This window comes from Calypte anna, chromosome 5A (assembly GCF_003957555.1).
Source record: "Calypte anna isolate BGI_N300 chromosome 5A, bCalAnn1_v1.p, whole genome shotgun sequence".
NCBI lineage: Eukaryota > Metazoa > Chordata > Aves > Apodiformes > Trochilidae > Calypte > Calypte anna.
In genome coordinates, this window is record NC_044251.1 from 39,897,099 (window position 1) to 39,924,278 (window position 27,180).

A 27,180-nucleotide genomic window follows, 5' to 3' on the forward strand; every position below is an offset into this window, starting at 1 on the left:
CTGCCCTCTTGTCTTGCTGAGAGTTGCCTGGGAAAAGAGCCCAACCCCCCCCTGGCTCCAACCTCCTTTCAGGGAGTTGGAGAGAGTGATGAGGTCTCCCCTGAGCCTCCTCTTCTCCAGCCTCAACACCCCCAGCTCCCTCAGCCTCTCCTCATAGGATCTGTGCTCAAGTCCCTGGTTGCCTCCTTTGGACCTGCTCCAGGACCTCGATATCCTTCCTGAATTGGGGGGTCATTCTGAAGTCATTTACCACTTGCTTCAAAGTTATTCACCAGGATGGAAAAGAACCAATTTGCAAGACTCCTGATCTTGGAAGAAAGGAGTTCTCATCTTCCCCTGCTTTTCTTCATCTTCCCATTCTCCCTTCCCAAGTGAACTTCACAAAGCTGAAGCTTTTGATTTCAAAAATACGTAAGGCAGCACTTTCAGAGGCTGGGAAATAAAGGACCAGTACATGCAGAGTAACTCTTCCCCCCCCCCATAAATCAAATATAATGAATTAAGATTTTTATCTTGGCAAGTGGGAGGTGAAATTTCACTTCCTTTTGTTCCCAGATTTACGACAGCTTCAAAAGTGGAACGAGGGAAAGTAAGGAGAGAACCCTAAATGTTAAGCAACCATGAAGAATCAGGTACTTTCCAAACTGCTTTTTGAAGTCTAAAACCCAGTTTTCAACTCATGAAAACTCCACACATGTATAGAACAGGGAGATGTGTTACTTATTTTGTGCATGTAACACTGTACAGCTTCCAAGGTACTATCAGACCAGATGACTCCAGGATAATTTGCTGAAAACACAAACTTACATCTCAAGCATTAAGTTTAATTTTTTTTAAAGCAGGAACCAGAGTTTACAAGAACAGAATGAAACTAAAAATGTAACTCTGGGGCCAAGCCAAGCCAGATTTTTCTGTTTCACAACTGATCACTACAAACCAACCTGGATTTTAGCAGGGAGAATCCAAATCTTCTCCAGACCATTTGTTCCAAGGCAAAAAAAAAGAACAACAAACAAAACAAACCATGGAAAAAACACAACCCAAACTGTAACTAAGCAAACACAATTCCTGCTGGACAAAGTTTAAAAAACACCACACAAAGCACATACTAAAATTCCATATTCCTCTATGCAAGAGAAGATGCCTCTGCATCTTCTCCCTTTGAAGATCTCTTATTTTGGGAACAAAAGGCAAAAGTTCAGGTTGTCTCTCCCATAGTTTTTGTCATCTGCAGCCACTGCCCAACTGCAGGATCCTCCAAGACACCCAACACCTCAACAACCCTTGGGGCACCTTGTACTGTGAGTGCCTCTGGGCACAGTTATCAGTTTGCCCTCCTGCTTCTCCTCAATCTAAACTGAGGATTAGAGCTTCACACAGGCTTCAGCATAAGCAAAATGACTCCAGGAGAGGAGGAAATACCCCACACTCTGAAGCAACATTGCTTGGAGTGTTTCCACTTAGAGAAAACAGATTTTCCTACTGAGGACACACAGAATAAATAAAACCCAGGGAGAAGTTGGAGGGAGAAGTCAGGCTCTCTTTGCTTCTGGGCAGACAGAAAATTAAATACCTGACAGCACTCAGGGTTCATTATATCAGGTTTCATTATTTCAGGTGGTTTCACCTCCACTTCTGGCTGTGGGAAGCTGCTACTGTACACTGGTTTGCCATCCCTGCCACATTGACCAGAGGTTGGTTTGTAGCCTGGCTCTAGGCTCAAGAAGGAAGAGTTGTTACCAGCAATAGTTTCTGGACAGAAAGGATTTACTCTGATAATATATTTGAACACTCTGATAATATATTTGAACAGTGCATTGAGAAAGCAAGGAGTGGGAGCTCTAATTTGCCCATTAAGTTATCCATAGAAAAGACCAACATTTCAATACACTAACAATACACTTGTCTTAACATGAAGTCTCCTCCCAGTTTGTATTTCTTTTCTGTCTCCACACAGCTCACCAAAAAAAAAAAAAAAACCACAATTAAAGCCAGCACAGAAAGTTTCAGAAGGGCTGAAAGGGATGGGAGGAAAAGCTTGTCTTTGGGGAAGAAAAAGCACAGATGCTTGAAACTAAGCTGGAGCTTTCAAAATGATTAGTTACAGCTACTTGATAAAAACCTGCTTCCTGCACTAAGTGATGTAATATTAGTCATCTCTTCAAGGAAGCAGATCTTGAAAATTTGTCTCAGCCAAAGTCAATATTGAATGCTTTCAGGAAAAGCTAATCCCTAATGTAAATATGTAATTAAGCAGATTTTTCACAAGTGTAATTAAGTTGATCATTACAACACATTACTGCAAGGATTACAATACCAAACCAGAGCCCAGAACAACCCATCCCATACACCAGCACCCAGATGGCCAGAAATCCACCCCATGGCTGCAGCTGAGGGGCTCACACCCTACAGCCCTCCCTGCACCCAGCACCAAATGGTCAAATCCTGTGCTCAGCAAAGCAGACAAAGGTTTGAGAAATAAAGGTCCTGTCTCAAAGATTTGAAACATCAAGTGGCAGGAGGCACTGTGTCCCCTGTGTGGGACCAAGTTGAAGCAGGAAAAGGCTGTTGGAAGCTAAACACGTTGAAAAGCTTCCCCTGCTTCCAAGAAGAGTCATAAATATGTAATGACAGCAGGCTGAGTGGGGAGGATGGAGTGGATAAAGTAAGGTCTGATCTCAGAGATGGCTGAGAAACACAGGTTCTGCAGAGCCTTTGGCCACCTCTCCCCTCCCCACACTTAACTCCACTTGTACCAGAGGAACATTTAACACTTTGGGCTGCATCAGAAGCACACTGTTGTAATGATAACTTTTAGAGTCTCTCTGGACTCATAGAATGGTTTGGGTTGAAAGGGAACTTGAAGCTCCTCCATTGCCACCCCCCTGCCATGGTCAGGGACACCTCCCACCAGCCCAGGTTGCTCCAAGCCCCATCCAACCTGGGCCGAGACACTGCCAGGGATGGGGCAGCCACAGCTTCTCTGGGAAACCTGGCACAGGGGCTCAGCACCCTCACAACAAACTATTTCGTCCTCACATCTCATCTCCATCTCCCCTCTTCCATCTGGAAACCCTTCCCCCTCATCCCACCCCTCCCTGCCCTTGTCCCCAGTCCCTCCCCAGCTTTCCTGGAGCCCCTTCAGGCACTGGAAGGTGCTCTAAGGTCTCCCCATTGCAGCCTTCTCTTCTCCAGCCTCAACACCCCCAACTCTCTCAGCCTGGCTCCAGAGCAGAGCTGCTCCAGCCCTCCCAGCAGCTCCAGGAACCTCAGTTGCTGCTCCTGTCCTCACCTTGCTCATACCAGTGAAGCAGAGCACGATTCACATCAATGCTTCCCCCCCCCAAACAATGTGACCCAAGGCAGAGATCTGATCTCCGGGGTTCATCAGGGAATTTAACATACACAAAGCCAGCTTTTCACAGGGAAGGAGGGTTCAAAGGGGAAAAAAAAAGAAAAAAAGGAAAAGGATGTACCTAGAATTGGTTGAGGACACTCTGGAATGGAAAACAAGAGCTCTGCTCTGGTGGTAAAACACTAACTTCCCATCTCAGCCCAACATGAGAAAGGGCATTTAAAAATCACTTCTCAAGGACAGCTTTGCCTTTGGCTTGTATGCAGAGTGACAAGATGACATCCTTCACCATCCACCCACTGTCAAGACATCTTCATCATGTGGCATCCTTCCCAAGGGGGTATTCTGGCTCACACACAGGTTGCCAGTTGTCCTCCAACAATCTAAAATCATGAAACAAGTTTCTCTGTTCCCATTTATATTTCTGCATTACTTTGATAAGCCATTTAAAAAAAAAAAACAATCTACAGGAGGAAAAGCCCTATTCCATATGAAAAGAAACAGGAAATAGAAAGTTCTTCAATTAAACCAGAAAAAAATGAATGCTACATGAACTTGAAAACTTTCATGTATCAGCTTAAGTGCTCCTATGGATTTCGTTTTAGGATTTCCCCCATTCCTGCACTACAGAACTGAGACACCCTCACAAAAATATCCCTTCTCCTCCCCAGAAGTGCTGGTAAGGGGACTTTTCCCACTTGCAGCCCTCCCTGGGACAGCTTTCCAGTGTAGTTCCATGAAAAGCTGCAGGGCACACCCAGCAGAAATCCCACCTACACGTCCCTCTACTTCTGCCAACAAGTGGCACGGTGACCTTAACCCCTTGGAAATGTCAAGGTAGTTGGTTAAATACTCACCTTTCATCCAGATTTCCTATTTAACCACATGATCTATCAGGCATATTTCTTAAAACCTGCCTGCCCAGCCCCTGTGCCAGGCTCCCCACTTGCTGACGTGCTCCCATCTCCTTCAGAAACTGAAGAGCTCACAACATTGCTTCAGTCATTCTGAAAAAAGGGGAACAAACCACATCTGTCCCAGCCAGCACACCCGCTCAGTGACTGTGCCCATCCTTCATTTAACAAAAGAATTGCACTTTTGTTCCCTTAAACACAGCCCGTGCCACAGAAAATAACAATTTCTGAACCCCAGGGCTCTATTTCTACTTGCACCTGACTTCCTCTGCTGGTTAAAGCTGCTCTGGATTTTGTGCCCTTTGCTTTTTGCATTTAAATCTCAGGTTCCACCCCACACAGACCCCATATTTCATGGGATATTCATTCAATTCAGGCTCTCTTACTAGAGAAGACAAATAAATTGTAGCTCCATCTGGCTAATGAGCCACTGGTAGCTTAGCCCCAGCATGCCAGAAGTAAGGCTGGGATCCCAAGACACACATAATCTCCAGGGATTTCTGCCTTTTTGAAAACCTAACATTTAAAAGGGGGGAAATATAGGTACCAAGGCTTTTTTTAATTATTATTATTATTAAATACTAATCAGCTTAAGAGATATGATTTAGCTAAAGCAACAGCTTCTTTAATTGGGGTATTTTGTCTGGGATTTTCTCAAGCTGGCAAGAGGACTGAAAGTCCTCACATTCACCAGTCACTAAGAACACAGTAAGAAATCTCCATGAAGTGTTCAACAAACTCCTCAAATAGATAAGAGTATTTTTTCCTTAAGCTGCACAGGGTTAGAGACACACTCCCCATCAGCCAGCTGCAAAAAGGATTCTCCTGGCAAACAGCTTCACTCCTAATCCCATCCCAGTTCCAGACATGGAAACCAAACCCAAATGTGCCACAGATAAAATCCAATATTAAACAAGATGCTGAGCCACTCCATGCCTGTTCCCCAGCCACACAACGGGAGCACCCAGCTCTCTGGGACTTTGTTCATGAGCATTGATTAACTTCATCCTGCTGGGCTCAGGCTCTAGGAAGGAGGGCTGCAAAAAAAAAAAAAAAAAAAAAAAAAACACCCTCAAGGTAGTTCATTCACCATCATCATCTACAGTAGAAGAAAAATCTCCAGAGTTAGAAGTCAGGTTGGTTCAGTTTTATTTTTCTAAGGAGCTTGATGTGTCACTGAAAAAAAAAAATGTGTTTTTGATGCCCTCAAAACTCAGCAGAGCTTCTGCAAGGTGACAATAAGAGGTAGAGTGAAAGCTGAGCTGTCAGAGCAGGCAGGAATTTCCATAAAATCCATCAAATTTCCTCCAGGTTTCTTAACACCTGGATAATTTCAGGAGATGAGCAATGCTGGGAATGATGGGGGCCCTTGCCACGACTCAACATCCTTCTCAATCTTCCCATTCCAGGTTTATCCATTCCCAAAAAAAACCCACCACCACTGTCCAGTGAACACCACTGAGGAGGCAACTGCATCCAAGCACTGTTTTTAACACAGAAAAATAAGATTTTACACATCAATGCCACTTATGTAAGGAAAAAGACACAGCTCCCAGTAAAAACAAAGGCAAATTTCTTACAGTTCACTGAAATCTGCACAACTAAGAGGTGTGCAGGAAGCATCCACCACCTAGAAAACCTGTACATTTAAATGGCCCTGCCAGTTTTGACCCATATAGCAAAATTTAAACTACTTCTTAATTATTACTCTTTTTAAACTCTACTTTGATAGCTCTATTTCCATGCTCCCTTTACAGAAGTCCTCTCAAAACTAAAACTCAGGGGGAAGCATAATAAACAGCAGCTCAAGCTTTGAGTTTGTTTCATTTAAATCCTTGCATGATTTGTGCAGCAACAGAACCAGGCTGTAGACACTTGAAATTACAGACTGAGCCATTCCCAGACTGAAGTTACTCTTCTCTGGGCAGGAGACCTGTTCAAGTGAAGCTCAACAGTGCTTGACACCCCCTACAAACTGCTGCCAGCAAGAGGAGGATGAGACTTGTCAATAAATCTTGTTTTTCTCCACTTGATTACACTGATACAATTAAGCCATTTGCAGAGCACAATCTCAAGGCTTTAAATGCCCTCAAGGTAAATATTTCCCATTCCAAACATGCTGCTGTTTGTGCCATCTGTTGGGCTCTGCCTGCTCTCAGTTGCTTGATGTTAGTTAACACAGACACTCTATTTATTAAATTCCAGAAAAAAAGGAGTTTTGCTTCAACAAAACCCCTTTTTTTAGGGTTTTGGTTTGGGTTTTAATACCTCTTCAGAGCCAACACCTGACAACAACACAGCAGTATGGAGACCAAGCTGGGTGTACAACCAGGCTGCCACCAGTACCTTGCTCTGGTCCATAGTGGGAAGCACCTGGTTACCATCTGCAGGGATTTTCAGGAGGTTTCTTGGCCATCCAGGCAAGTTGATAGAGGCTGAGGCAGGGCAGAGATTCCCCAGGTGGCAGCTGATGCCCTGAAACCACCTGGGCTGCAGGAGAAAGCCCAGAGTTGGAATTAACAGCAGTGAAAGTGGAACAGCTCACACTTAGCCAGGGATAAAAGCACAAGAACTGGTTGTTGGCAAGGAGGAAGCTGGAAAATCAAGCCCTGCTCTCCTGACCAGCAGCTTGCCCAAATATTCCAAAACTCACAGGGCTCACTAAAGTAGGAGCATCGTGACAGTGATACTGTTCAAGACTGAAAAGTCTTAAAAAAAACAAAGCTTTTCCTGCAGTTTTTGCAAGTGCATGTTATTTGGGATAAAAACTGGCCCCTGTCTGGGCCAGAGGAAAAAGTCCTTGACCCCACCAGACACCAGAAACTAAGATTTCCCTAAAAATCACTCACTTCTAACACACACCTTATCTTCAAAATCAGAAGATAAGAAATTATCTTTACACTACCTTCCTTCTCAAGTGCCTGGAAAGGATCAAAGGTTTCTTTCTTCCAGCAGGAGGGAGGACTGCACCCTAAGAGGGCTCTGAACATTACTCAGCAAGTCTGCATCTTCCCATCCTTATTTTTAGGGAGTTCCCAAGGCCTCCCTGGCTCCTTCCGTCATGCACTCGTGTACAGACGTGCTCTGCCCACATCATGAGAAGTATTTAAACACCCAAGCAGCAAGCTCAGTCTTTCAGGCAACCATTTCCCCCCCTTCCTGGCTCTCCAGGTGAGCAGAGATCAGATCCAACCTCTGCTCTTCAATCACCATCTGCTTCAGTGCACAGGGAACTGGGAAATGATATTTAAAATACAAAGAAAAAAAAAAACCAACCTGATTTTTCTCACTTTTCACAAAGGAGCAAAGAGAAGCAAAATCTAAACTAAAGGTTGAAGGCAGACACCAGTTTCCTCAGCTCAGGGTTTTCCTCCCATCCCAAGCAGGCAGTGATAGCAGCCAAGGTCACTGGCTTGGTCACACCAGAGAATCCCCTGTTACATCTGTTGCTTTCCATCCTCCAAATTCCACCAGCAGGGATAGGTCAGTGAGGGCTGTACAAGAAGCCACACAAGAGCAAGCATGATTCTGATGTGAAGGCAAGGAAAGGCAGCACTGCCTCTGTGAGCAAAAGCCCAAGCTGCCAGATAGAGCCAACAAACCCAGACAGCAAGGCAGCTGCATCTTTTAATTGTATTTAAAAAAAACAGAATAATAATTAAGTTTACATTTCCAATAGTCTCAACATATTGGCTTGATTAATCTCCCCCCCAGCTGCTTTGCAAGGTCTGGCTTGCTCAAGGTGCAACAAATACCTTATCATAAACCCAGCATTGATAAAACTCTGGTTTTGCAGGCAATGCTGGAACTTGGGGCTTTGCCAAGACCATCCTAATGCAGGATTACATACTAAAAATAAGAGATAAATTGAGGAGATCAGTGGCCAAAGCTGAGTTTAGTTTACCAGTCTGAGCAGGAGTTCTGCATGTCATGGGGTATTCTGAGTATCAAGAGCTCTCCTGCAACACCATCCCAGCCAGCACCAGCAGCCAGGTACAGATTTATGCTGGGACTCTTGGGTCAGGCAGGAAGCAGCATTAAACACACCCAACCACACCTGAAATAGGAGGGAAGAAGCAGGCCATGCCTGTTTTGTTATTGCAGTCAGCTGTCTGGAAAGTGAAGAGAGGTTTGTACAAGCCAAGTCCATATGACAGTCCATGGAAGCTCAGATTTACCAGACACAAAAGCCATTTACACAAGTTTAAAGCCACTATTCCCTTCAACAAAGACCTTCTGACATCTGTTGCAGTCTGTTGGGTAAATATATATTCACAGTATAATCTTCACCTCAGATCCAGAGAAAGCCTCAGAGTGCAGCCATCCTGCCCCCAAACTGGTGGCAGATAGAGCTGGGTCTGCTTAGGGTTTCAGCCTTTCCTGGGACACACATATTTACATATATGTAAATATATATTCACAGTATAATCTTCACCTCAGATCCAGAGAAAGCCTCAGAGTGCAGCCATCCTGCCCCCAAACTGGTGGCAGATAGAGCTGGGTCTGCTCAGGGTTTCAGCCTTTCCTGGGACACAGGGTTTTTTTGCATCACCAGCAAAACTGTTTGCATGTCCTTTACAGCTGGGGTCACAAAGCTCCTCATCACCCATCTTAGCCCCTGCTCCATCTGCTGACATCACTGCATGCACAGTCATTCCCAAAGTTGGGAACAAGGCAGGTGAACTGACTTAGCTGGGAGGGTATCAGGGTATCTTACTCCAGCACAGCTTAATCCTGCTCTGACACAGGAGTAGCATAAGGATATTTATTCTGAGACTTCTGTACCTCTCCTTGCCATGCTCTACTACCTTCACTTGATTAAAACAAGCTCTACTACACCCAAAGCAATTATCCAGTTGACTCTCCTCCAGTCACAAAAGAGGCAGAGCCTCAAATTCCAAGTATATTAAAAAAAAACAAAAAAACCCAAAACACATCTCTGGAGAAATTTGGAGCTGCTACAGCCCTTTCCTGTCCTTAAATCCAATTCAATTCTGGAAGCACAGAAAGGCAGAGGAAAGCAGGTACAAGCAGTAGTTTCTCAGTACTCAAATTCCTCTCATAGTTTCACAGCAATCTGCAAATTAAAAACAGCTGGAATGAAACCTGCTCCTTCCTCTAGTAAATACAATAAATATAGCTATCTAAATATACATTCCTGTATTATGTATTCTTGTTTAGATTTTTAAAAATAAATGCAAAGAGGAAGCAGAAACAAAAGAGGAAAAGACCTCCAGTCCAGCTTTTTTTTTTTTTTTTGCCTTTGAATTTCACTGTGAAAGTATGAATGGCATCTGACTACTGGGAGGCTAATGCTCATTAAAAACCAACCCAGGGTTTTATACACAAGAGCTGCAAATAGTCAAGGAAAAGACCCAAGTGTACTATCTGCCTATTCATGCCAGAAGAGGTAATAACCTGCCCGGGAGCCTCACACAGCCCCAACAACCCCATTTATCCTCAGGCTCACCTCCCTGGGTAGGCACAAGCTGTCCTCTGCTTGGAATTCAGGGCAAAGCAGATGTCCTCAGCAGCAGAATCATGAGAGTACCATGACAGACTGCTAACAAGAATGGGATTGTGTTTAGGGGATGTATTTCTGAAGCTTGCACATACCTACAAAAAGGTTCGTCTTCATTTCTTGCTGGGCTCTCCAAATTTCTGCTCAGCTTTGCTCTTAACTAGATCAGTCAGGGGATGTTTTGGGAAACTTGAACTTCTCCAAGAAAGTTTCAAACCCTACCACTTGTTCTGTGGGTCTCCAGACCACTTGGTGCTAAAGCTTTCCTCCAAATTTCTTGCCAAAGCAGGAGAAGCAGCAAGGGGGTAGCACAAAAATAATCAAAGTCATTTGAAGAGCTGTTAAGACAGAATTTCTCCAGCTGAATTCAGTTCTCTATAACTGAATTTATTCATTTTTGTACCTCCACACCCAAGGAGACTGCCAAAGCAATCCCACAACTAAGCCAGGTACAGCCAGCTTCATGCTGGGGCTTTCACAAAGTTTCCACCCACAGTGAGCAAGGTTTTAGAGGAACTCAGGGAGCAGGGAGCCATCCCTCCAACTGAGGTGATGGCACAGGGAGAAGGTAAGAAGCCTTGAAATAAAGGAGAAAACTTCACAATTTCCCTATAGCAATGTGTCACCCAAGTTTTCCTGCAAGAATATATTAAATTCATGGTAGGAGTATTAACTTTGTTCAGATTTCTCTCCCCTATAAAAATGAATCAGGCAGCAAAGATATTCTTAGTCTGAATAGCATAAAAGTGACTTTATCCAGTTTTATTTTTAAATGTGTATTTAACAGAGAAGAACAGAAGTTTTCTTCTGCCAACAAAGACAGGTATTAAGGCAGGAGAATCTATTTAGCTTCAGACTTCTTAACCAGACAAGATTTTACTGAAGTATGTGGCCACAGACTTTCACCCTGTTGCAAAAGGAACAAAGGAAGAGGAAATGAGTAATCAAAGCAGCAGCACATTAATATATTTTGGTATGTCCAAAAGGAAAACTGTAGTGTGTATTTTTAACATTCCCAACAGGAGAAGGCACTGCCACACATACACCAGCTGCCAAAGGCACAGAAAAAGAAAAAAAAAAAAGAAAAAGTGAAGCTGTGTCCCAGAGGAGTTCTGTATTTTCTATTTCCCAGCATCAGCTCCTTCACACCAGGGTGAAGGTATCATCAGCCAACTCAGAAATGGCATCTTCAGCTAATGACACACCTGGAGCAAAGAGCAAATGCCCCTGATACTGAGTGCAATTTGGCACAAACTGTAGGAGAAACCCAGCCTGGAGAGATGCTCCAAAGGGAAAAGGGGAGGATTTCTTGGAGTGCTGCTGCCAGCATGGACTTGTGAGAGTCCCCCAGCTCTGCTGAGCAAGGGATACCCTCATTCCTGGGCTGATAAGAGGGGAAGGGAAGTCTCTCCCTGCCCTGGGTGACCTCAGCCACAAACTGCAGAGCACAACCCCACTCTGCACCTTCCCATGCTGAATTCCCCCAAACTCCTCAAAACTTTTCATCACCTCCACACACAAAGGACCCAGGCTGCCAGCAAAATACTGCTCCTTCCTAGGATCATTTTGGTTGGAAAGACTTTTAAAATCATCAACTTCAATGATTAATCCAGCACTGCCAAGGCCACCACTAAACCATGTTCTACACTTAAGCAGCTTGGAAATCCCTCCAGGGATGGGGACTCCACCACTGCCCTGGGCAGCCAGGGCCTGACAACCTTTGCAATAAGTAAATTTTTTCTTAAAAAGAAAAAAAAACCACCAGATTTTCCTTGCAATTACTTTGTCATGGCACCTACACAACCCAAGCCACTGGTATCCCAGTACAACTTGGATTTCATAGCTGGTTTTTCATCCTGGTGGCTCAGCTGCCACCCTAACAGATTTGCTCAGAGCCAACAGGGCCCAAAGGACTATGGTGATAAACCCAAAAAGAGAGTTTTCAAACCTTTTCCTAAAAGACATCAAAATCAATCAATCTAGCCACAGCCTGCTATGGTCATTTGTGCAGTGGGATGGCACAGCACAAAAGCATTGCTTGCTCAGTGAGAGAGGAGCTGGACTGCTGCCTGGCTGTCCCACTGCAATTGTTCCTGCACTTCATCATTAAGGGCTCCAATTCACCCTTTTTCAAATGCCAAACCCCTAAAGACTTGTTGGAACAAAACCATTCTAAATACTTACTGGGAAGCTACTGCTGGACTAACTCTAACTGTTCAGAACTCCCTTGCTCCACTGCTAAGTACAAAGGATGCAGAGAAACTTAATATTTCATGGTTTTGCAGAGGGATTTGTTATCAACCAGCCTGTGTGCAGCCAGAAGCCTGAAGCTTAAGCAGGTCTTTACCCTGGTATTGTAAAATGACAGCCTCAGTCATTCCACTACCAAGATTTTCCCATTATTTCTGTTCAGTCTGCTGTTCCACACAACCATACAAAGAGATTGGACCACTGACAAAAAAAAAAAAAGAAAAAAAAAGAAAAAATTGCTTCGTTAACCTCTCAGTGACTCAATGATCCCATTGTTAAACAGCACTGGACAAAAGGAGAGGCTGCCAGCAGATGGATGCTCTCCTCTGGTGGAATTCCTAAAGGAAAATGAGATTGATCTGCACTGGAAAGAGGCTGCAAGTTAAAGAGCTGTTAACTCATAGAAGGAAATCAAAAACTCTTAAATGCTTGTGAATTATATCAGATGGAGATGCTTTCATGTGGTTGCTTCTAACTACCTGAAGATAACTATTTAATGCACACATTATGTCTTGAGCAGTTGAGTGATTTCAGGCTTTTCTAAGGGAAAAATGTGTGATTGCTGCATCAAAATTACTTTAAGTGTGGCACAGACCTAGCTAAATGAGAGCATCAGAAAGCAACATTTGCAACAAGACTGCTGGACCCCATTATTAGGCTAAGCCTTGATAATTCTTCAGATGGAAAGGGAGATAAAAATCAACAGGCAAGATTTTCCTTCCTTCTCACCCCATCCAGTATAATGAAATAAAAAAGTGGAAAAAAAAGTATTCATCACTTGATTATAGCTCACAGAGCAGGAATAAATTTTCAAACATGCCAAGAGTTTCAATCTCAGGGTATGCAGTTAGGTCTGAACCCCAAGATTTTACAAGGGCATTGAGTTTAGGCAAAGACAATAGGACAAATGCAGACTACACAAGTCAAGAGATCCTACAAGTTGACAGAGGTATCATAAATAGAGTTATCATCAACATGCATAGCAGGAGTGCCAAACTAGGACTTGGGAAGTATGAGTACTATGAGCCTCTCCAGGCTGGAATTGCCTCCTCTTCAGCCTGCACAGCTGGGTAAGCACTGCATCAGCATGTCTATTTTTGCATTTCTTACTCTAAAGTCACCAAAATACTGGAAAACCCCAACAGCCAGGCTTGAGCAGGCATTGCTTGCTACCCTTGGTTCCTCCTGTGAACTACACCCAAGCTAACAAGGGCCAGACCCCAGGGATCAGCTTCCTCTGGCTCATACCTTGCAGGGTGGGGTTCAAGGCAGAGCACAATGCTGGCATAGGAACAAATGGGTAGGGACAGCCCATGAATGCATTTTGATCACAAGTTGGAAAAAAAACACCCTCAAGCATCAATTCCATGAAGCAGTCAGTGCTGTGAGAGCAGATCTGCAGCCTCCAAGCAGAGCATGGGTGCTGTGTTTTATTTTACCTGGTTGTGAACCCACTCACCATTCCTGCCACTGAACTCCAGAGGTGAGCCAGAGCCCTAGGATTGCAGGGAAGATTTTAACTGATACAAGAGGCATCTACCACACTTTTGCTAGCAGCCATCAATCAGTTTTAATCCATACTTACATGAGGAATGACACCTCCAAAAGAGGGGTTGGATTTTATTACAGCTAGGCATTAAATTTAAAATCATTTCCCAGGTTGCAGCATTGTTGATCCCTTCAAAAAAAGGGGATGTGGAGAGGACCACAGAACTTCTGCTGGTGATGGGCTTCCCACAACACTGATACTTCTGCTCCAGCACAAGTTTGCACCAAAGGCTGCAAATTTCTGCTCCTATTGAACAGATTTCTCTTGCCAAGAATTCCAGAGCAGATATGAATTAGTTTGACTGCTCCATAGCAAAGCTGTCCTTCAACATCTATCCCAAAGTATGTTATCATACAGGCATAAAGAGAGCACTCCTATATCCAAGCTAGATCCTTTATGTTATAGAACATGGTGCTGCTGATGCCCTTAGAAATAAAGTTTCAAAGTGGTTAATGAACTAAAGAGGCTTTAAAAGAAATCCCTATTGCACTGGCTCCACACAAGTTACCCCCAGTGTATTTTCAAAGTATAAATTGCATTCTGAGCTGAACTTTAAATCCCATCTAAAAGTTTAAGAAATTGCTGAACAGCAGTCATTTCTCTTCTGAGACCAGTAATCTATTTAGGTACTTCTCCACTCAGAATTAGTCTTATTCTGCTTGGAAAAGACCTTTAAGGCCATGAGTCCAACCATTAACCCAACTCTACCAAGCCCAGTGCTTAAACCATGCTCCTAAGCACCACATCTACAAGTCCTTTAAACACCTCCAGGGATGGTGATGGGACCACCTCCTTTGGGCAGCCTCTGCCAGTGGTTTCATTACCCTTTCTGTAAAGAAGTTTCTTTTAATATGTTATCTAAACCTCCACTGGCACAACTCCAAAACAAGGCATGCAGCACACTCACCAAGGACAGCATTAAGAGCTCATATCCTCACCTATCCCCAACACCTCCTGCACTCTGACAGGGACCTCACTGCCTCCATCCCCACTCAAGACACCAGCTTTTCAACTTCCACACTGAGGAAAGCAGCACCACAAACTCCTTAAGACTTTTTTTTCTCACCTTGGTAACATCTGAGCTGCATTTAGCAGGCTGCTGAAGGTAGTCACACAGAAAGAAATCACACATAGCTTGTGCACAACCCCTTGGTGACCTGGGCAGGCAGCTTAAGGAGGTCACAGACTCAGGAACCAGTGCAGTATTCCAGCAGACTCCAAGGCAGTATTTGCAGACAGAGGAGCAGACCCCAGCCAGCATCAGGGAAAAGGCTCCAGCTCCTTCAGAGAGTTGCCTAGTACACTGAAATGACACCTGGGCCATGTGGGGAAGGAGATGTCTTTTACCACCTTCCTCAGATCCTGCAACACCCCTCTGCCATCCTGGTCTGAGTCCACTGTGTCAGCTCACATAATGTTGGGAGCTGAGAGACAACCCATGAGAATCCCCCTAAAAAGATGTGTTGAAAATGCATCTCTAAGGATTTCCTGGGTTTTTCCACTTGAGATCATAAGGACCAAGTCTGTAAGGTTCCCAAAGGAACTTCAAATAAACTCTTCACTCCTTTCAGAATTTTGATTTCAAGTCAATAACCCAACAGCCCAGACTTCTTCCCCAAAAACAGCCTCATAATGATGCATGCACACCCACCCAAACACACCCAGCCTTGCTGATCTGAACTTGAGAACACACCAGGTTGTTAAAAAGGCCTAAAAATGCTCAGGCACAGAAATGCAGAGTAATTGAGGTCATTTCTCATGTTTCTCTGAGTTCTCACTCCCTTTGCTTTGCTGTCCCACTATCTGCTCTTCCTTTAGCATGTAAAGACTGAACAAACACTTCACTCCAACCACATAAACCTGAACTTCCTTGCCTCCAAATCTGGTTTCACCTCAAACTATTACTCCAGTAGACCAGCAAGAAATCCACTTAGAAATAGGTACAGACCTGAAGCCAAGACATTCTTCTTTTAGTACCCAAACAGCACAGAAAAAGAGGTAGAAGCTGGAGGGTGGGGGCTGAAAAGCAGACGTGTAATGGAAACATTACAAGAATTTTCACAAGCCTTTCAAACTTCTGAAACCTAACCCCTTTGCTATCACTTTCCACATCTCCTCAGCCTGCAGATTGTGGCATCCAGGCCTCAATTGTGCACCAGCAGCTCTCCCACCACAGAACCAGCTCCATGTATTGAAGACCCCCAAGGCAGAGAAGCAGCATCCCTGTTCCTCCCACCCCTGGCCTGGTGCATTGCCGCCCCTGCAGAGAAAGCCTCACTTTATTGTGCATTTTGTACTAGGCTCTAAGCCATTAAAAGCTACTTTAAAAAAAAAAAAACATATATATATATATCTGGTTTTACATACACACACACTAAGCTGTGAAGAGGTTTACTAAATTTAGCATGCAACCCAATCCTAGGAGCAGTGTAGCAGAAGCTGTAGATATGGAAATGACCTTAAGTAAAGGTAACAAGGGAGGACTGGTGGTGCTCCCCATTGAGCTGCCATGGGAAAGCTCAAAGCACCCAGTAAAATCTGAACATGACCTTCCCAAATCCTCCTCCCAGCAGCTTGGTGGTTTCCAAGGTTCTGAGGTGCTCCCTTTGCCTGTTTTCTGGACAATGTTTCTCACTGTCCATGCTAGGCTTGGCAAGGCCAACTTCTCAGGAAGCATTAGGGCAGACAGGTCCTCCTTGATCAGAGTTTCAGCATGGAGAAGAAGTGAAGCTTTAATGGGCCTCCAGCACCACAGCTGTAAATAGAAACCAAGGCAGTGCCAAGAGGAAAAGCAGCACATCACAGTGTCTGCATCAGCCCAGCACAGCTGAGGCCACACACACACTGCCAACAGGTATTTACACCAGCAAGGACCTGCAGGTGTGACACAGGACACAGCATCCACCTGTAAACTCCATTCTTCCCCAACTACTGCACCCCCCTGAGAACTCCAGGTGCCACCTGATGCAAGGGAAGGACATGCTGAGTCTCAGCAGAGGACAGCAAGTTAAAAGGGGCAGAAAAACCCCCACCTAGCCTCAGGGGAAGGACCCTCCCTAGCACAGCACTGCTGTACTTGGATTATTTCTCATGCTGGAAGATGTCCTGCAGAAGCCCAATTGGGTATGATCTGCTGGAGCTGGTGTTCAGGTGTACCTGGAGCTGAAGCAGGGCAGCAGAGATGCTGCAGATGGTTTCACATCCTTGTTTTTAAGTACTGGGCACAGCACAGCCTTATGAAAAAGACAAAGCCTTCATGAAAGCCAAGCTGGGATGTCCCCACACAACATCCACTTAGTGGACAAAGCAGCACTGAGCATCATCAGCCTGGTTTGGAAGGCAGGAAGAAACACTGCTTCCTGGGACCAGGCTGGGCCTCCCATCCACACCTGAAGAGAAGGACCAGGTGGGAACAGCCCTGATCACAGCAGAACAGTTTCCCACTCACCCACCACCTGCCACGCCCAGCAAACCCAGACACCAATGGGCCCAAGGGAACAGCACCAAGCAGCTGCTCTGCTGCTGACCTCTTGGCATCTCCAACCACAGGTATTTGGCTTCAGCTTTCCCTTGGGTTAAATGGGAAAATAATCACCTTCCACCCTGCCTGCAAGCCAGGACAGGTGGATAATCCTCTGGGAGATCCTGGCAGCAGCACAAGGCAAGCACCTGGCAGAGAGACCCCTCCACAAGCCAAATGCAAGTCATCAGCTTTAAAACCAATGCCACTCAGCAGCAGCTCACCAACCATTCACTTCCTCCAGTAAATTGGATTTTTTTTTTCTTCTTCATACTCAAGAGTATGGATTTTTCAACTTAAAATTCCACAACAAACAGGCTGAGGGGAAAAAAAAAAAAAACCTACTTGTAGCCAGTGGTCAGATTAAAGCAGCAATAATAAAATTATCAGCTGACTGATGTTATAGGCTCTCTTATCAGTCAGTCACAATCCAGCCCAATCCTGGCACACTCCCCTAAGAGCTGCACCTTGTGCAATAGCTTAGTCATCATCTCCCTTGACAGCCACGCACTTGCAAATAGATTATGAGTCCACTCACATTTTCCCATGGAATTTTTTCCTCTCCACCCTACTACAAGGAGGCCAGGAAGAGAAAAACCAGGGAGCTGAGGAGCAAGCAGCTCACCCGTGGGCAGGGGAGGAGGTAGCACTCTTATCTCCTGGCCTCAACAACTTCCTTCCTGTGTGGCTGCAGGCAGACAAAAGACACCTTTCACATCACAGACAGCAACAAGATGTACTGAAATTTGTCACAGCTCTGAAATAAAATACCCTGCTTACCAATTGCAGTCCATACAGGAGTGTTAAAGCAGAACCAAGGCAGCATTTCTTCAAGAAACCATTGCAGGGTGGGATTTGGAAGCAAAAGAATAAGGAGCCCAAAATAACTCAGGGTCAGTTTCTATTGCTCTGGCAGGTGACACAGCTAAAAGAAAGATGATAACACAGGACAGAGGTACTTCCCCCCCTCAGGATGAGAGCTGGATTGGTTTTGGAAGCTCCATGAATCAGAGGCATAAATATACCAGGCTTTAAAAGCCTTTGACACCCACGTAATTCTGATCCCAAGCTTTATTTTCCCTGGGTCATTCAACACATGCTCAAGAAGCCAGACATTGGAGAGGCAGCCTGGGAAGTTTAACTATTCAATTAACACAGGCAACCAAAAAATGAGAACTTGGGTTTTGCTGAACATCACCAAACACACCTCTTCTAGGACGGAAAAAGCCCTCCCTGATGCTCAATGATTCATCCAACAACAACCTGAAGGAAACCAGGAGTTTTGCTCTTATTTCCTCAACTTTACAGCATGAAAGGGCTTCAAGATGTTTTTTGCAGCAGGGGAGTGTTTAACCATGGACTGGCTGTTCTGGAGCAGAGCAGTGATTTCCAGGATTGCCTGGCTGCAAGCAGACCCAGATAGAACAGCACAAGCAGGAGGCTTAGCCAGGAGGAAGGTACAAAGAGCAAAAACCTGCAAGAAATGCCACTTCCCAACTTTATTTCCACTAAAAATCCTGCACACCTGACAGTGACAGCAGCAGGGAGCTGTTACTGCTAGCGGAGGACAAGAGTATTTTTAAGAGGGGTTATTAGTGCAGGAAAATTAATAGCTTGCCCATGTTACTAATTTACAGGCACTTTCTCAGAGTTGTAACACAGCCTGGGTGATCTACAAGCAATGAGGTTTCCTTTGGAAAAAAAAAATGCTACTCTTCTAAATAAGTCTTCTTGGGAAGAAAGGGGGAAGGAACATCATCTACTTCTCTTCAATAACAGGAATTTAGGGCTGATAAACAGGGCAGCCACAAAGCACTAAGAAGAACAAGGAACCTTGTAGAAAACAAGGAGGAGCACTGTATAAAAGTAACTATTTTTCCTGTGATTAACCCCAAAATCCTTTGGTTCCTGCCCCATCCCACACACACTGCACACCACTATCCAAGGCTTGAAGCTCCTAAACTACTTCTTTGAATGATAGATTTGCAAGAAGAGAAGAGAGCATTCTTTATTTGATTTAGAGTTGAAGAAGTTTGTTTCAGAGTTTTCCTGTCCATATGTACTACTGAAACCATTTCTCTGGTTCCCTGGTTTCTATGGCATCTAAGAGACTTACTTAATTTAAAAAAAAAGGGAAGCATTAAAAAGGATCATCAGATTTGCATTCTTTAGCACCTCAGATTATTACAGTTTCCACAGGCACGACTTCCAACTCCCCACCAAGCTTCAATTAAAGAATGCCCATATTTGAGTGGATTTTGGCATTTCTTGTACCAAGACACTGGAGCATCCAAGCTGACAGGATGAGAAGGCAGAACAATTTATGTGTTCCCAGGAGATCTCAGTTTAATTTTGCTGTATGGATAGGTGGAGCACCAAGCCAGCACTCTACCCACTCCCTATATTTAGGGCCTAAGTTGACCTGACAGTGCCCTGATAAGCTCATTTATTAAGATTCACTTATTCATTCTAATATAATCTAATTAGAGTGCAGCACTCCTGCACACTGGCAACCGAGGGAGGATGAGTTCAAACACAGGGAGCCTGGCACAGATGCTTCTTTGCTTCTCACCTGGGGGGGAAAAAAAACCTCACAGAGGAAAGGCAGGAATTGCAGATGCCTCTGTACTGTCTCCCTGCTCAGAGAAGCACCTGGATCTACTCTGCTTCTCTCCCCACCACCAGTTAAAAATAATTCTTCAATTGGAAGAAGCAGCAGAGTCCAGGTCAAGGTATGGTGCTTGCTGCTCCCATCTCCCTGGGGATAACAGCCAGTGTTAATCATTATGGGGGGGGGGGAAAAAGCAGGAATCCAAGACTCTCACACAATGCCCACACCAACAGGCACAGAGATGTTCCCAACACTGAGACCACAGGCATCAGCATGAAAAAAGTGCCAAGAAATCCACATGGTATGAAATTACCTTTGAGGCTCCATTCTGGCACGAAATAGAAACTTTTCAAAGCTCAGAAGCAACCTGTCTCCCCCAGCCAGCTGGAGTTGAGGCATGCAAAGAGGAAGAAGGCTTTTACACTTCTAAAAACACAAATAAATGATGGGTTTTCTAAAGGTATCATGTATCTCATTTGCTTAGACATCCTGCAGAAGGATGAGAGGAGAAACACATTCCTGAGAGTCATGAGCTGGTGATTCTCCAATCTATCATCTCCATAGTTTATGCACAGTCATTAATAAGAAGGGATTTGTCTGGGACAGATTTAGCCCAGCAACTCCCTATCTCATTAGCCTCAAACAATGACCCAAGGAATGTCAAAAAGTCTGAAAGCTTAGCACAGCTAGTAGGCCCCCCAAAAATATTCTTTTTTTTTTTTTAATAGGCCATTCCTGCTGCTTTGCCAGCACAGAGGAGGAAACTTTAGATCTAAATGCAGATGCATAAAATTCCCTGTATATTGAAAAGGTTTTGATAGGTAAAAGCAAAAGGTTTGCACTGATAAGGAAATTGTGAGAATATTGACAAGAGAACAATAGGGAGAGACTTGAAGACTTTTCCTTGTTTCATTAATCAAAACAAATGGTCAGGAGGGGATCCAATTGCTGCCTCTAATTACATCAGGGTAGAACAATCCTTTAAAGCAAACGACAACACCAGAAAAAAAAAAACAAATTCAATGGGCAGACCACAGACACAGCAAGGATGGAAATTCAGCAATTTCTCCAAGGCTTAGAAGAGGCTCTCCAGTGCTTTTCCCATGAAGGTGGGGGGGGGGGCAAAGAATAAACACATCAAGTTTCACCTTAAAAACAGTTATGATACCAAAGGCAGCCCCAGCATGGACAGGGAAACTAAACTTGATTGGGGACTCCCTTCCACTCCCAGGTTCTCATCAGCTCTCTTGCTGCCACGGCTTTTGGAGCAGACAGACAGCAGGAATGAAGAATTACCTTCCTGTCTTCTGCTTCTTCTCCACCCAACCCCTCCAGGATGGCACGGGGAGCATTCCTGCTATTTACTCAGGCACGTAACTGAGGTCTGAGCAGGAAACTAAACTTGGGAGCTGAAGCTTTCAAGAAGTCAACAGCAAGAGGTGGGAGTCTTGGCAGGAGGCAGGGGAAGGGATTAGGAGCAACCAAGTTCAAGGCTTAAAATAAAACATGTCCCCTCCCTGCTTGTCCTTATGCTTAAGGGTGCTAGTCAAAAACTTATTTAATCTATACACATCTGAAATCCCCAGGGAATTTCAGTTTAGGAAGGATTTTGTCAGCCTTGGGTTTATATTACAGAGGGTCAAGCAATGATTAGACACTTTTGAGCCAGCACCAAGAGTAAGAGCAGATGATGCAATGGAAAGCTGTTAGGTGGCTCACCCAGTAACACAGAGTTTACACAGGCTTGAGTAAGCCTTTCCCTTTTCTTCAAGGCACTGCAAAAAACAAAGTTAGCAGGCTGAGTTATCTGTAACAGAGCTTTTATGATAGCAGGGAATAAAGGATCAAATTCAAAACTAATTATATTCTTCATATTCTACTGCGACTTCTGAGAGCAGAATGCATCATCCACTTGAGACTGGCCAGATAAGGGGTGGGTGGAAAAAAAAAATACTAACAAAAAAGGTTTTTGGCTGTAACAGAGAATTAGGATTTCTCTCCAAACCCCTCTCTCCTTTCCCCTCAGCAGTTACATGGAAAAGTTATTTTAATCACTGTACGCAGAAAGCAGCATCAGCACATGAGGCAAGAGAAAAAATATGTGGTAAAGCGAGTTGCATAGCCTGTTCAGGGACAGAAATTATAGTGCAGTTATAGGGAAGAGGTCCACAAGGCAGAGAAATGCTTCCAGCCCAAACCAAAGAGGAGGACGTTAGCAATCCACGGAGAGAACAGGCAAGAAAAATGTGAAAGGAGGAGGAACGTGGGAACTGAATCCCCTTTTAACTTTCACAGCAATCTATTCAGGCTTTCTAGCAAGGGATTTGTGCCTTGCCATATGTAAAGAGGCATTAAGTAGAACTTGTCAGTTCTGGCTACTAAATAGCAGGTGTGTGGTTGGACAGAGGCAGCAATGGAAACATTGAAGGTGAAAATAAAAAGTGATAATTTTAAACAGAAGGGAACGCAGCAGAGTATCAGCTCAGTTCCTGTTCCACCAAGCAAGAAATGATTTTAGAGGGTTTTTCCAACAGTGATCCCAAAATACACAGCAGAGCCTTTGGGGAGGGGGAAAAAAAAAGAAGGTTACAGAGTGCCAAGCCTCAAGCCCACAGGTGTATGCACATCACAAGAGAGCAGCGTTTAGCATTGCCCAATGCAGAGAAGATGCACGACTCTTAATAACCACTTCCTTAATTAAAATCCTTCATCAGCCCAAGTCAGCTGGGTACAAAAGATGCAGCTTTGCCACCTGAACTTTCCTTCCCCCCTCCACACCCCGCACACCAGAGGATGGGGAGAGGCAGGAGGGGCATTAACACCGCTGTACCAAAGGGGCAATTTAAAAAAAAAAAAAAACCCAAACAGCGCTGACAGACACAGCTTTAGGAAGGGCAGGGGAAGCAGAAGGTCTCGTCCAGAGCAATTAACACCCCCAGAGGAATACAAAATGGGCCGGGCTGCTGGAAGCGCAATGCTTCACTAAAGTTTGCCAGGCCAGCCCGGCGCTGCAGCAATCGCTTCACACCTCCCCTTATCCAGCGAGCTGAAAGCCACGGGAAATCTTTATAAATCACATTTTGAGCAGGGTTAATTTTTTTTTTTTTTTTTTTTCCCTTAACTTAGCCGCCCTTCCCAGGCTCACGCCTCTGGTAAAGGGAAGATAACACCGCAGACCCAGAGAAGACGCCTGGCACATCAATAATTTTATTTCCTCTCATTTTTACCGCTTAGCTTGGCTTCGGGAAGGTTACCGGCAGCCGGCCCGGGAAGCCACCGCTCCCTCCCCCGACACCCGGAGGCCCCCGGCACCAGCCGCCCCACGGCCTCGGGTGGCAGCGGCTTCTCCCCGGCGCAACCTCTGCCCTCAGACCCCTTCCCTCAGCAAAGGGCAGCGGTGACCGCAGCCCCGGGGTCCTCCCCGCCGCCCACCTGCCCGGCACCGCCCGCCCGCGGCCCGGCCACGCCGAGGCCTAGGCCCGCCGCCCCTTACCGGGCAGGCCGCGGGCAGGGCCCGTTCCTCCGCCTTACCGGCTCGGACCGCCTCGCTTCAGCCCTCTCCTCCTCCCCAATTCCCCGGCTTGGGACTCACCGTGAGGCGCGGAAGGCCGAGCCCGAGCCAGGCCGTGCGGAGCAGAGCGGGGACGGAGCGGTAGCGAACCGGTGCCTGCGCGGCGCTGGCGGGCAGGAAGGGATGGGAGGGCGGGAGGGAAGGAGGGAGGGGGCGGCACCACACGTCCGCCGACCCGGCCCGGCCCGGCCCAACCCGGCCTCCCCCTTCCCCTCCCCTCCCCTCCCGCCCGTTAAAGGCGAGGCCGCGCCGCTGCTTCTCCCCCGCTCCGCCCGCTGGGGTCCCCGGCCCCGCCTCGGGGGGGATGGTGTGGGGGCAGAGCCCACCCCAGCGTTGGGAAGCCCCACGCAGGAGTGGGGATCGAACCTTTCCCCCTAATCCCACACACTCCTTCCCCCCCCCACCCCCCCGACGTCTCCCACTCGGGGGATCCCCAGGGATCACGCACACGCACACACACACACACCCCAGACCTCCCGCACGCCGGGATCCTCCCACTCAGCTTTCCCACACGTGTGGGTGCATCCACTCCAAGCACGGGAATTCCCCCCCTATCCTCAGGACCTCCCTCACGCAGGGAAACACAAGGATCTTTCCAATCCAGATCCCACCCAAGCATATGAATCCCCCCAGGACCTTCCCCACGCAGGGAAACACAGGGATCTCCCCCACACACAAGCATATGAACGTCCCTGGACCTTCCACACACAGGGAAACACAGGGATCTTCCCAATCCAGGTCCCACCCAAGCATATGAATCCCCCCAGACTTCCCCCACGCAGGGAAACACAGGTATCTCCCCATCCAGACCCCCACACCCAAGCACATGAATCCCCCCAGGACCTTCTCCACGCAGGAAAACACAGGGATCTCCCCCACACCCAAGCATGTGAATCCCACCAGGACCTTCCCTCACGGAGGGAAACACAGATCCCACCCAAGCATTTGAATCCCCCCAGGACCTTCCCCACGCAGGGAAACACAGGGATTTCCCCATCCAGACCCCCCCTCAAGCATATGAATCCCCCCAGACTTCCCCCACACAGGGAAACACAGGGATTTCCCCATCCAGACCCCCCCTCAAGCATATGAATCCCCCCAGACTTCCCCCACACAGGGAAACACAGGGATCTCCCCCCCACCCAAGCATGTGAATCCCCCCAGACTTCCCCGACACAGGGAAACACAGGGATCTTCCCAATCCAGATCCCACCCAAGCATATGAATCCCCCCAGGACCTTCCCCCACGCAGGGAAACACAGGGATCTCCCCCCCCACCCAAGCGTGTGAATCTCACCAGGACCTTCCCCCATGCAGGGAAACACAGAGATCTCCCCATCCAGACCCCCCCACCCAAGCATGTGAAGCCTCCCTCCTCCCAGGACCTTCCCCCACGCAGGGATCTCCCCATTCATTCCTGGGAACCACCACCACACCTCAGACCTACCTCATGCAGGGATTCCACTGCCCAGACCTTCCATGAACCCACTTCATCCCACACACACTCAGGGACCACCCACCCAGACCCCCCACCTCCCTAATTCCCCCTCAGTGCTCCCACCCATCCCTCTCCTCCTCTTTTCCAGGAGCTGGCAGGGTGTGTGGGGATGGGAACCCCCTGGGTCCAAGGCAGGCAGGGACAGCACACCCCAACACCTTCCCTGGGACACCCCCTGATCACCAGAAACAGGGGGTGCCCCTGAATTCCATGGAATTACCTTAAAATTCCCTGGATGTGCAGCAAGGAGCAGCCTCGCTCGCAGTGTCAGGGCCTCCTTCAACCACAACCCTGTAAGCCTGCAACTAGGAGAAGCTGAACTGGATTTTTTTCAGCTTTGGATTATTTTTTTTTCAGCTCTGTCTTCTTGAAGCCTTGACTTTTCCTTCCCTGAGACATGGATCCTTCCCAAAGTGCTCACGGAGCAGGTTTCTTCCACCTTACACGTGGCAGCAGCTTGTGGCTCGTGGATCTGCAGGCTGAAAGCTGATGCTCTGCCATAGAATCACTTAGGGACAACAAAACTGGGAAGGGACCCACCAAGGACATCCCTCTGGCTGTGTCTCTGGGGGACTGGCATTAACTCTCAGCTTCCCAAAGCCCAGAAAGTTGATGGGGAAAAGCTGCATCCTGTCCTCGAGAGGCAAAGGGGAGTTATCCCAGAGAAGTGGGGAGGCTGGCACACACTTTCCTCTCATTTCTCCTTTTCTTCCAGTCCATCACTCAATTTATCCAGCCCAAAGCATCTCCTGAAATATCAGCTGCTCCTCAGCATTCCAGACCAACAGGACCAATGCAGGAATGATGCTGAGAGCAGCCCACGAGCCAGCCAAAGGCAGGATCTGCACCCTACACTTAGAACTTAAAAACTTAAGGCTAAATCTGACCTATAGAATCACTTTGGTAGCTGCAGTGGCTCAGCAGTAGCAGATTTTGCCAACCTTTGATTGCTTTTCTCCCCAGCAGAGTTTTCCAGCTGGCATCAGAACCAAATCACCCGTTTCCATGAGTAGGGGACAGATTTACCACCCCATCAACAGGGGATTAGGGGGGGGGGTTCTGCCAACAAGGGAGAGAAAACCCAATGTCAAGAGCCAGGAAAAGGCACAGGAGGGACAGGGCTGCCCCTGCTGCCAGGAGCTGAGCAGGAATGGGAGAGCAGAGAGTGCAAATCCAGCAGCTACAAAACCAGGTTTATCTTTTCCTCTGCTTTCCAGGACTCGGATGCAATTGCCCTGCTGTCTGGACACTGCTCTGAAGGACAGCCAAGAACATATTGCTGACTATCAGCTCAGAAATTTCTGGTTCTTCAAGTGTTTCAGACGTTTCCCACAACATCACAGCACCTGGAAATGCTTTTAAATCCTTTGTTGTGTCCCACTGCCCAACATGGAAGCTTTATTCACCACCTGGATGGTGTGGACTGAGAAACCTGCTGGAAAAACTTGCTGGAGAGCAGATCAGCCAGGCAGGTTAATGATGCTAAGGATCCCCCACTGCAGGGAGGAAATAATGCAAACAGCCACTGAAATCCCAGTCACATTAGGCAGCTGCTCATGGGGAAAAAAGAAAAGGTTTTAAAATGCCTCAGGAGCCCCAAGACATTTGTCAGGAATTTTTGCTTTCTCAGATCACAGGGTAAAAGCCTTCAGATCTGTGGATTCAGAGAAAGCTCCAGAGAAAGGCAAGCTCTGCCTGTAGCTGTAAGTCAAGAAAACTGATTATTGTTAATTTAACATTTTATATAAGAACATGAGAGATCCTTATCAATGCCAGGAACAAACACCCTGCAAGTTTCAACACCTCACTGATTCAGCCTCTCTTTCCAGACAGGAAATAGTAATAATAAAAAGAAATAATAAAAAGATGACCAAGTGCTACGTTTTCTTTCTGTCTTATTTCTTTGAATTATTTTTTTAATACTATTTACAAGGATGAACTCCAACAACTGGTAAGTGGAAATGAATATATCACACACACAAGTACCAGAAAGAGTTCAATTTCTGCTGAAGAAGGTCACAAAAATGATTCTCTTCTCGGAGTAATAAACTGAGATAACTCCACTGCAAAAACTTGAGCTAAATGGAAAAAGATGTTTGATTCAATCCAACTGTATGGGAATAAAAATACATCTGTCCTAGGCAGCAGCTGTCAGCAAGGAAACTCTTGCAAGGAGGAAAAAAGCTCAGAATAAAAAGCAATGGTCTAAACTGTGGCATGGGATGGGACCAATATAAAAGTCATTCAGGCTAATAAAAGTCTCCACATAATCCACATGCTATCACAATTTATATAAATTTTTAATTAAGCTGAGATGCTCACGATCACATTTCATGCTGCTGAAAGTCCAGCTAATGAAGTGAGTTGTTAGAAGCTATTTCAGAGCTTGCC

General features: G+C 46.1%; 1 protein-coding gene across 5 annotated transcripts in view; it reads right to left on the reverse strand.

Annotated features, from left to right (window-relative positions):
• The window catches only part of KTN1 (kinectin 1), a 78,191-nt gene extending 54,769 nt beyond the window's left edge, over positions 1 to 23,422 (reverse strand). For all 5 annotated transcript variants that reach the window (XM_030452130.1, XM_030452129.1, XM_030452128.1 and 2 more), the window contains exon 1: positions 23,313 to 23,422. The gene's annotated coding sequence lies outside the window, so the exon portion shown is untranslated. The remainder of the gene's footprint in view (positions 1 to 23,312) is intronic.
• Positions 23,423 to 27,180: the final 3,758 nt, after the last annotated feature.